The 6,771-nt window shown below is 39.7% G+C and overlaps 1 pseudogene; it reads left to right on the top strand.

Annotated features, from left to right (window-relative positions):
• The first annotated feature begins 3,839 nt into the window (after window positions 1-3,839).
• Window positions 3,840-4,369, top strand: LOC148031025 (Golgi apparatus membrane protein-like protein ECHIDNA pseudogene; annotated as a pseudogene).
• Window positions 4,370-6,771: the final 2,402 nt, after the last annotated feature.

Below are 6,771 nucleotides of genomic sequence, written 5' to 3'. Positions count from 1 at the left end.
CCATCAAATTCACACTTTGAGCAACAAGGAAGAAGGTACTGTTCGATGCACATTTTTTGTCTACAAGAGAGCTCCATGCAATCTAATTCTTGGAGATTGCTTTTGAGTAGTGCCAAACAAGGAATTTTAGGTTCTATCCATACATAATGCTTTGATTCCTTGAGCTTTGTCTTTATCTTGTGTACCTCTTGTCTATTATTTTTCTTGTCTTCTATCTCATATTCTCTACTTCCTTCTATCTCTGATCATTGGTGGATATGACCTTTCAACTAAAATCCCTCTGACATTGGTGAATCCGATGTGAAAGGTTTTCAAAAGGAGAGACAAGATGGGAGAACCTTCAAGCACAATTTCTAGTGATGTTTTGTAGCAGTTAGTGCAGAATATGAACATGCTTATGCAAATACAACAACAACAACAGGTTATGCAAGCTTTTGCTCAAACAAAAACTGTTGTGATCAATGATCTACTAGCAATAGAGCGTGAGACGAAGTTGTTTAATGGCAAAAATGTATCCGCATATTTACATACCTATACTCAAAAGATGGAGTTCTTTAGGGTAGCTTAACTTGCATGGAGCCAGTATTATGTACGGGTCACTGTACATGAATTGAAAGCCTGAGTTACTAAATTATACATGCAAGATGCTAACTAGATAGCTTTCAAGAAGACACTCAGGGAAGAATTTTACATTGAAGACACGAGTTTGATTACGCACAAGACTTTCTAAGAGTGGGTTCTACAACCCAATACGAGTCTCATGGCTACATAATTATTAAGAGAATTTGAAAGTCGATTTGAGCAATTAGATCTTGTAGAACATCAAGCTCTTGCAAGTTAGAAAATTGAATTGTTTCTATAGGACTTAAAATAGAGTGGAGGTATGTTAAGAAAGCTATTACTACACTGGTGAAAATGCATAGAAGAAGAGAAAGATTGCATATATCTAGATTGCCCATTGTTACGAACAATATAATTGATGTATCCAGTAAGCCATTCACTTCTGTGGCTAATCGTATGGCTGCACCTGTTGTTCCCAATGTTAGGGAGAAAGATGTATTAGATGAATTGGTCAAAGGCATATGGGATCTTTAGTTGTTGAAGATCACAAAATTGGATGAGAAAGGACAAGAGGAAAGGGGACATGCAACAGCTCCTAAACCAAGAAAAAGATGTGTGTGGTGTGATAGTTTGTAGCATAAAAGGAAGGATTGTGCTATTTATAAGGAGGCCTTGGCATGACATCTCATCTTTTGGAAAGATGGCAAGATCCATGCACAAGAAACAGGATTGCCTCTTACTTTGAATTTTGGAAAGGTATGTATGAAAATGTTGTTGGAAGACTTAACTATTTGAAATGCTTATATAAGTGTACATGCTTCTACTTTTGGTCTACCATTTGGATATAATGATAGGCCAAGTGATCCAAAGGCTACAATATGGACACATGCTTTGCATGCAGTTCAAAAGAGGAAAGTACTGATAATGAAATGTCTCATGCAAGGCAAAACATTCGTGACATAACTAGCTGGGAATCACTGGTAGATGCATATATAGTGCATGCATATTTAGCACAAGGACAAAACACGGATGTACTTATGGAAGAGAAACAGAAGAGAGATGAAGATAATGCAAGGATATATAAGAGAGTGATAAGAAGAAGTGTGGATCCTCCTAAAGTTGCAAATCAGTCACCTCCCGACTATATTATGAAAGAGGTTGAACAGGATCAAAAACAAGATAGCAAGCAAGAGGGAAAACAACAAGGATATAAGTTGTAGTCTAATATTGAGACAACCATGGATGCCTTGGAAGATCCTGTAGTGGAAGAGAGCCATTGCATGTATAGATTTTCTTAATGCATCAAAGAGGTTTACGAAGATTATGTTTTACTTAATGTAGGAACTCAAAGGGAGATTGATGAAGTGTTGGATGCACATGATTTGTAGGATACAATAATCGTTTATGAGACAGTTCATGAGCTCAAGGATATTCCTTTAGAGGATGTTAAATATAATGCTCCACAGCTAGAAAATGTTTCAAATGCTTTGTCAGAGGCCTTGATAGGAAATTCTAAGATGCTTCAAGATATGGACTGCTTCACTATTCTTGGTGATGATGAGAATGTATTGGATGCAAGTGAGGCTCAGTTCATGGTTGACGTGATACATAATTGTTAATATAAGAAAATTTCTATACACTTGGCTTTGAAAGAGCAAGGATGTTGCTATGTATTTGTTGATGGATGCATTGATAGCATGTATATGGAGATTCAATTGCCTTTAGTGTATGATATGCACCCAAGACCTTATGACCCTAGAGGGATACTAGATGTGGCTCAAGAGTTGTGCAAATGCTGAGTATTTGATCTATGATCCAAGGGAATGCCTTCTATAAGTGACAAGTTGGCACTATGGGTGTTTGACCCAAGTAGTGCATCGGTGGCATATACCAGAGCATATGCAGGTTTAGAGGGGGTCGATGTCGTGCCACTACGCGGACACAGTGTGAAAAAACATGGAATGCATCATCCTCCGGCTTTCTTATTTATCTAGAGTATCAATGCCATATTAGTTATTAATGTCAATATCCATAGTATGGATGGTCCAAAAATACTAGATTTTTGGACAATTTTAGCCTATTTTTTATATTTCAGATTTTTTTTTGTAAATATCCTAAAAAGCTATGGAAACTTCTAGAATAGGGTGGCATGCAAAGATATTTGTGGTCTGAGTAGCAAAGAAGAAGCTATTATTTGATGCACATTTTTTGTCTACAAGGGAGCTCCAAGAGATCTAATGCTTGAAGATTGCTTTTGAGTAGCGTCGGACAAGGAATTTCAGGTTCTATCAATACATAGCGCTTTGATTCATTGTGCTTTGTCTTTATCATGTGTACCTCTTCTCTTCTATCTCCTATTCTCTACTTCCTTATATCTTTGATCCCCAATGGATACAACCTTTCGACTAAAACCCCTCCGACAACGCATAGAAGGATTGACTCCATTGGAGGTGCAACACTGCCCGAACTAACTAACCACAGTAACAACTTGGTGGAGCAAGAGGCCACATACATGGTAGCAACCAATGCAATTCACGAAAGCGACGAGCTTGACTTGGGAGATTTCCTAGCTAAAACCCAACAAATACTGAGTAAATACGATCTCGAAATCCGAATGGACCACCATGGTAGACCATCAGAGGACATCATCGCAGACCTCAAGGAAGAGAGTGTTGAGAATAGCAAATGATTCTTGCAAGTATGCCTGTAGAGGCTAGATGTATGCCTAAAAGAGGTTTCCCATAAAAGGTTTTGTATGAGAGAGACAAAGATGTATGCTGTAGAAAGAGAGGTCCTAAATCCCATAAGACAAAGAGGAAAAGTGGTACTATCCAAAAAGCTGTAAAGGCATGTACTTGACACTCATTTCAATATAATGGTACTCTTAGTTTGAGTCACTCAAGACTGTGTATATGAGTCCAAGCTAATCTATCTTGGAACCTAATTCACGTGAGTTACAATTCCTCATTTTGGCAATGTATTGTGTGTTTGACTTGCATCCACCGTAGCCGATCTAGCTCTAGATCCGTATTTCTCAACATGGTATCAGAGCCATGGCTGAGCTAGGTAGCTAGTGGGCATACTTCCCAAACTTTACCTCTCTCACTCTCATCTCTACTCAAGCCATCAAATCTACAGCACTTCCTAGAAGCAATCTGCAAGCTATCTGAGAAGATATGTTGTGTGGGCTAAGAGTTGCAAGGAAAAGAAAAGATGGCAATGTTATTCGCGTGTTACTACAGAGAAACTCCAAGGCAAGAAACACTGAAACAATAGAAGGGGAGAAGTATATGAACCCCATCACTTGCTTTTTCCACGTGCTCTTTAAGGGTTTGGCCATTGTCTTTTACATCATGTCTTCCCTTTTCTTCAACTATTTTGCAATCCGTTTTGTCATCACCGTCTTATTTGCGGCCTTAGACTTTTGGGTAGTCAAGAATGTCAATGGGCACATTCTTGTTGGCTTACAATGGTGGAATGAAGTGAATGATCAAGGCAAGTGTGTTTGGCACTTTGAATCACTAGATTAGCATGAATTGACAAGGGTGAACAAAAAGGATTCCTGACTATTTTGGTGAACACTTTACCTCAATGCTGCAATGTGGGTAGCTCTTGGAATTATCACAATCATAAGGCTCAACATTTATTATATTTTGGTGGTTGGAGTATGCTTGGCATTGAGTATTGCAAATCTCATTGGCTTCATAAAGTGAAAAAATATGCCAAGAAATAGATTCAAGCCTTTGCATCTCAAACAGTTGCCTCACATGTTGCATCTACAATTCAGTCAGCCTTCAATGTAGTTTAAGTATCTTAGTTTTCAATCGGTTCATTGTATTGATCAAATCTGATCATGTGGAGGCAACATTCCAATTGTGGAATTCTTGGTTGAGGTTTATTGTTTCACCTTTCATAATCCATGATATGGGGCTGCAAAGAATTTTCTGGCTATTTCATCTCAAGGATGTCAATGATCCAACAAATGAAGGAGGGGCTTACTGTTGGAGAACAATGATGATTTCTAGGACAAAAGTATGCTAGAAAAAAATATTCGTGCAAACTGCCAAACACCTTCTCTTACATCACATGATGAGAAACTTGATGAAGATCAAGAAAATAGGTGGTCAATAGGCTGCCCAAGGTATCAAGAATCATCTTCAATAGGTGGCTTGAAGAGATATGGCCATGTTAGAGAGAAATGATAAGAGAGCTCCATGGCAGTTTTCAGCAAGAAGCTTGAAAAGAGGAAAGAGAAGCTTGCTCCAAAAAGTAACCACGATTTAACCCTTCTAGGCCCTAGTTTAGGCTTTAGTTAAGTCCATGATCCTTCAAAATGGCCCAACAGTATTGCTACTCTTCTAATGAGCACTGTTGTAAGCTTTCCTAAGATCCTAATTTACAAATAGCTTGCAAAACACACATGCCATCTTAATGCACGAATCACAGGATGTTGTGATCTTGAGGTAGTTATCTTAAAACTTTGCTTTTCTAGCCACTATTCTTTGGCAAAACAGCTGCTGAGGTTCAACCATCAAACTCAGAGACTACTTGTGGTTGTAGATATTTGTGACTATAGCAAATTTTATGATGGGATGAACCTAATCATTTTAATAGCCAAAAAAGAAATGTGTCCACCTTGTATGCCTAAAGCATTGCAATGCCTTTAAAATGCTAAATCCTATGATCTATGTATTAGTTCAACTCATGTATGCTAAGAAACATCTAACAACCCAAGGGAATGTACCCATCTCAAATTCACTGAGAAGACTGGAAAACAAGAAAAAGTATCAATCATCAACAAAAAGAGAAGTAACACGCACCAACAAAAGAGATACGAAGCATAATGAAAAAAAAAGAGCATGAAGACAAAGAAGAAGTTCCAAGAGTGCCAAAGTTGCACAAAGAAGATAAAGAGGAGACCTACGCGCCCACATGTCCAATATGTGCATTGCGGCCAAAACCACCTCCTAGTAGAGTGTCAAGAACCTCGGTCTCAGCTGTGTGCCAATTGTGGTAGGTTCGATCATGATGTCATACATTGTAGACTTCCATACTCACAACCTTACAACCAGCTATACCTAGGGAGTAGGCCACCAAACTTCTTTGGGAGGGGAGCCCCATTGGATCTTCCAGCACCTAATGATGCAATACTAGTCGTCACCAGGATGAAAATTAACCCTGCATGCATACCTAGGCTGCTTGGACCTTTTGTAACCCACCCACCAAGTGATGCTTCAGTCCACTACGTGGAGGAGCTGCATGATGAGAGGCATGTGTGAACCCATATGTCTCATACAATGAAGAGGGCAATCTAATCCTTATGGACTATTGACTAGTGTCGGGTGATGGTGTTAGGTAGAGGTAGAGGTAGAGTCCTAGGAGGAGGGCAGACCCAAGAGCCGATTGCTTGTTGGACTTGCATTTCTACCTATGGCACATTTTCTCATGCTGCCTCGAGAGGAAGCAAGACAAATGAGAAAAGATCGACCTCATATGCGTAGAGTGTGGAATCGGACACCTAGCCAATTTCCCTAGATGAAAACCATCCTCTAGTTCAACAATCGTGCCATCAGTACCATTAGGGCTATTTGAAGTTGAAACACTCAACAAAGAGGCCATGCCCATCCCATTGCATGTTATGATCCAAGCACAGATGAGGCAAGACGGCATGTCAATACTAGGCCCTAGCAATCTAGATGCAACCTTAATAGGAAAGAAGAGCCATAGGCGAAGGAAGAAGAAAAGTGAAGCAAAGGTCACGCTTAAAACTGAGAGTGCCATGACACTATCTGCAGGGAAGAAAGTCACAAACATAGAGACAGAAACATCTGCTCTGAAGACTATAGAAAAAGAAAGTGCTAAGGTGGTCAAGGAATACCCCAATCCAAAGCACCAACTCAAAGCCATAGATAAAGTCAAGGAATTGGTGAGAGAAGCCCAAGAACACTTAAAGGATGTTGAGCCCATCTTGGAGGATGAAATCAATGATTTCTCTATTGTGAGCACACCGGTTTTACCTACGCAGCTGAAGTCGAGAGATGTCCCTACACCTCAACCAGCACCAAATAGACAGAGCTTGAATGCCATGGGCCAGCAAGCTAGTCAAGGCCATTGCCCAAGGAGCACGGAATTAGAAGGTAAGCAAGCAACTAGCAATATTCTCGTGATGCTAGTAACCACCCTAGTAACTTAGAGCTTAGGAGACCTACT

Source organism: Lygodium microphyllum, chromosome 9 (genome assembly GCF_053477565.2).
Source record: "Lygodium microphyllum isolate KBCC chromosome 9, Lygodium_microphyllum_v1.1.10, whole genome shotgun sequence".
Classification (NCBI taxonomy): Eukaryota; Viridiplantae; Streptophyta; class Polypodiopsida; order Schizaeales; family Lygodiaceae; genus Lygodium; species Lygodium microphyllum.
Note: the sequence above shows the minus strand (reverse complement) of the source record. Positions and strands in the feature narration are given on the sequence as shown.